Raw genomic sequence first — 4860 nt, forward strand, 5'->3', positions numbered from 1 at the left:
GGGCTAAAAACTGCTCTGGCCCATATCTGCAAAACAGATTTGAGCCAACACTGTTTTGACAGAGACTACCTGATGTGGACCACATCCGAAATACTTTTCTCAAACTGTGTGAAGAACTCCGTGGAATAAACATTTTCAAAACAACATGGTTACCTGTCTGCATATTTATTTTTCTATCTTAGAGCATGAGATAAATGCATTGTCATTAAGCTGAACAATATTATCAGTGTTTAAAAACTATACAGCAACAGGTCCGTTACAGCACACACTGTAAAAAAAAAAAGTGTAATTTTACAAGTAATTGTCTGTATTTTTTTTTACAGATTTTTACCGTTTTGTCATTATACAGCAAATATTTGCAAATAAAAGGCATTTGCCGTTGCTGCACATTCAGGGCTTTGTGTGTGTGTGTGAGTGCGCGCGCGCGCGCGCGAGATGACGCAGATTCAAATTCGCCGCCATTACTTTTCCGCTGTTTACTCCCGCCCACAACGGTTAACGTTAGCTGATCAGGATCGAGTTTGGGCAAGCGGGAGATTTGAATTCAGTCTACTCTCGTGAAGTAGACTGTGAGATCAACAGTGGTTCAAAGCAATCGTGTTCGTCAAGAGCAGCCGTGAGCAGGAGCTGTTGTCTGTCAGTCCGTTTGGATTCTTTGGAAATAACACCCTTTTCTGTGAGCCTTGTTCGTCAGCGGACATCATGCCAACCGATCACCGGCTGAGGTAAGAGTCTCATATACTAAGTTACATGTGAACGATATTTTATATTACATTTGTGTTACGTTTACAGTTTTCAAGCTAACGTTAGCATTCTTAAATGATGTTCTGTCATAACTGGCGAGAGCTGGAGGCAAAACACTGAAAATGTAGCATGCGTCTTTACATTTTCCATCTGTTTTAAGAACGATCAGTTGAACCCACACCTCAAAAGACCTAAAACAAGCTTTCGTAGACTTGTTATACATATCAAAGTCCGTTTAATTGTGAATAAAATCTTCGTTAATACGCGATAGTATCTGTCAGTAAATCAATCTCTTAAATGGCGGGACATTTTGAATCACTGTCTGGAAGCTGAAAATTCTTCTCTTAAAAAATATCCTCGGTTTTAACTAACCAATTTTTATTACCATTTTTAATAACCACAGTTATACTACAAAAACAAATAGGCCTAGCTGGCCTACCATGTTTTTTTTCTTGTTTTTTTTCTTTGTGGTTAAACCATAGTTAATTTTCGTAAGGGTTAAACATGGCTAACGTTATCTCAAGACTGTTAAGAAAACGAATTCAGTAAATACTGTACTTGATACAGGAAAGCACATGAGACTAGAATATGAACACAACATGATAAATTGCATATTCTGGCTGCATCTGCTTGCCAACACGTAGCTATCTAGAATGCATATATGTGCATATATTAGGCTTATAAAATAAAAGTTGATAGAATGTTTGTGTTCTGATGAAGAAATGAACGTATCTACATTTTGGATGGCCTGGGGTCATCATAGTAGCCTTTTTCATAGGATACTTTTGATCATTGGTTATGAAAATTGCATTGATCCAGATGAACAGACAGTTAACTTACACCCCTAAGGTTAGGTGTCTCAGCTCAAAACTTCACTGTTAGCCTTTCCTGCTCAGCTTCCAGATCATAGTCAGTTTAGGTTTTGCATTGTCTCAGTGGAACATATTCTTACATGTGTAAATGTAATACTGAGTTTTTTTTTTTTTTTTTTTTTTTTTGTGATTTCAGGTCAAGTGGAAAGCAGAATTATCATGGCAAACAAGGTATGGGAAGAAGTAATTTAAAATATTGTAATGGCCGAGTCTTCTGATTCCATATGATTTCACTAAAAGTGGCAGAAAATGTAATTTGTTTTATACTATATTTTCCCATATGAATATTCATTTGATCCTTGTGAGGCCACTGCACAAGGTTTGGTTTTACTACAGTAAGACCACGATTGTGTTAGATTCCACCCATATATTTAATTTTTTTGTTGTTGTTGGTAGCGTAACTAGGCTTTTTCATTTAGAAACATGACTTTTCCTATCACTTAATGACACATATCTCTACCTTTCATTCCAGCTAAAGGATCTGACGGTTGCTGCTTGCATCTCAGCCTACCTGATGGAAAATTCTTGCTGGATGAATGACTTTCAACTCAACCTTGCCAAGACAGAACTGCTTATGGTTTCAGCCAAACCATCCTTGCTGTGTGATCCTGCTGATTTGCCTTATACAACATCAGAAAGATCCGGCCCTTCCTATCGGAGCCACACAACTCCTTGTCTAAGCTCTTGTTCTATCCAGACTGGACTATTGCAGCTCTTCCAGCATCAGTCAAACCTCTGCAACTGATCCAGATGCTGCAGCAAGACCTAAACTCACTGCTTCAGATCTGTGTGTCTTCAGAAGCTTGTGTTCTGCAAGTGAACGGCGCCTTGTGGTGCCATCATCCCAAAGAGACACACAATCACTTTCACTGACCTTTCCCTGGACTGTTCCCTGCTGGTGGGATGACCTGCCCAACTCAACACATTTTCAAGAAACTGCTAAAGATCCATCTTTTCATAAACACTTGACCCAATAATACTAAATCTTTGTTTTAATAAAAAAATAATTTGTGCACTGTGCTACACTAACTGGGACTTGTCACTGCACTTGTTGCTTCTATTGTTCTCTTAATTTTAAGTCACTTTGGAAAAAATGTAATTGTAAATGTTTAAAACAAGTTATATTAGAGTATAAAGGTATACAGCAATTGCCTTTTAATGTGGATATTTTTACATGTTCTAAATTCTATACTAAGCTTGTATTTCCTATCATTCACGTATCTTGATGTTCAGTGTTTGTTTAATGAATACTGTAAGTGTGCAGGTATTCCGTACTTGTATGTTTAGTTAATTTAACAGAAATTCACTGTACATTTGCTATTATTAAGTACTTAATTAGAGATTGCAGGTCTAGTTTCACAACTTTGACCAAAAATTAAAACTGTAAATATACAAACTTTATATTTGAATGTATGTACTTATTGCATTTTTATACATAACTTCATAGTTATTTTACACAGAAAAACTATATAAGATAATTACTGTAGATAGACAGAGCATTATTATAAAATAACTTTATGTATGCCTAGGTAGCATAGGTTACTATGATACCCTAACTGACAAAAATGCCGAAAATAAGGCAAAAGGACAATCCAGTGGTGATTTAAGTGGAATCGTAACACATCCGGCACAGCTCCGGTAGGCGGAATCGTTTCACGCACCCGTTACGCATCTGTAACGGGATGATCAGGCGGTGCTGGATCGGCGCTGGCACATATCCGCAACAACCCCTAAAAACAGACCAGAAACGGCTTCGGCCCGATGTGCGTTTGGACTCAGGAACGAGTCCGTGAGGCGGATGCGTGCCAGACCCGGCTCTATCGTTTTGCGGTTGCGGCCCTGTTCCGTTACAGCGTCCAGTGGCTATCTGGGAACTCTATTGAGAAACATCAATTATTCGCCAGCGGTGTCAGTTCGAAAGGCAGCGGCTTTATATCTGCCAGCCTTTCATTCCAGGCATCATCTGTTTGTGCCGAGTGGGAGAAAGTTCTCTGGCAGAAATAATGACCAAATAGAAGCAGGTCTTTGAAGACAAGAATCAAAGAATTCCAGCCGCTGGATCGAGGGAATTGATAATGACAGTGTTTTTCGTCGGGGCTGTGAGATTAATCATAGAGCGAGGGGAGAGGGGATGCAGGGAAAGAAGAAAAAAAAGAAAAAAAAAAGAAAGAAAAGGCAAACATTTCTACCGATCCTAATTTTTCTGGCGTGGACTGACTGCTGAGCTCTATAGAGGTGCTGGTTTTTGGAACAGACTGGGAGCGAGCTCATTAATGTTTGTGTGGATGGATCAGACGAGAGACTCGCTATGTTCTCTCTTCCTTTATCATTTCGCTCTTCCATCTCATGAATGTTTTTTTTTTTCTTCTTTCTGTTAAAGGCCGCGCTGCCTTAAGTAAGGTTTCTGCTTGCGATATTTCACTGGTATATGAGCGGAGTGATCCTGAGCAATGGCAGCATGGAAAGGTAGTTTAATGTCACCTTGTCATGCTATTTTGCTTCAGGGCCACGAGGAATCACAACGCTGTTGGAAATGCACTGAGGATTTTAGACTGGCATTTTTGAATTTGTCTTACGGCATATTCCCTTTTCTACTCTATTTTGGATCGCACATGTCAGTGATTATACAATATCTCCAGTGATCAATTTGTCTTCAAAGCCCAATTCCATTAAAACTGCTCATATGATAAAGATTAAAAGCAAGTGTTATTGTTATCAGTACCAGGCAATATAATGTTTTTCCTCCCCTTTATATAGCTTATTAGCATATTACTAGGATATTGGCTGTATAAAGCGCATGTTAATGCCTTATTCCAAATTACCATACCGCAATATTTTTTTTATATCTTTGCAAGAATTCTCTTAAGCTCACCAAGGCTGCTTTATTTTTTTACAGTAAAATATTATTACAAATTAAAATTGCACTGTTCTGTTATATTTTTGAATATACTTAAAAATGCAATTTATTCCTGTGATGCAAAGTTGAAACCTTGAGACTTTTTCTTTTCGTTTTTTTCTTCTTTGATGAATAGTTAAAAAACAGCATTTATTTGAAACAGAAATGTTTTGTGACACTATACATGTCTTTACTGTCACTTTTGCTGAATTTTGTATTTGCTGAATAAAAATATGAATTTCTTTTTACGATAGGCTATATTAAAAATCCAAATTTCACTGACCCCAAACTTTTGAACCGTGGTCAAATTTTGCTCCTTTGATTTTCCATTAAGACTGCATCAAATGA

The 4860-nt window shown here is 37.8% G+C and overlaps 1 long non-coding RNA gene across 1 annotated transcript; it reads left to right on the forward strand.

The window, feature by feature from the left end:
• The first annotated feature begins 446 nt into the window (after positions 1-446).
• Positions 447-3017, forward strand: LOC309505136. Its single transcript, XR_014208316.1, has 3 exons — positions 447-725; positions 1753-1787; positions 2089-3017. It is a non-coding gene; the product is annotated as an uncharacterized lncRNA (long non-coding RNA).
• Positions 3018-4860: the final 1843 nt, after the last annotated feature.

This window comes from Leuciscus leuciscus, assembly GCF_965113295.1.
Source record: "Leuciscus leuciscus genome assembly, chromosome: 8".
Taxonomy (NCBI): Eukaryota; Metazoa; Chordata; class Actinopteri; order Cypriniformes; family Leuciscidae; genus Leuciscus; species Leuciscus leuciscus.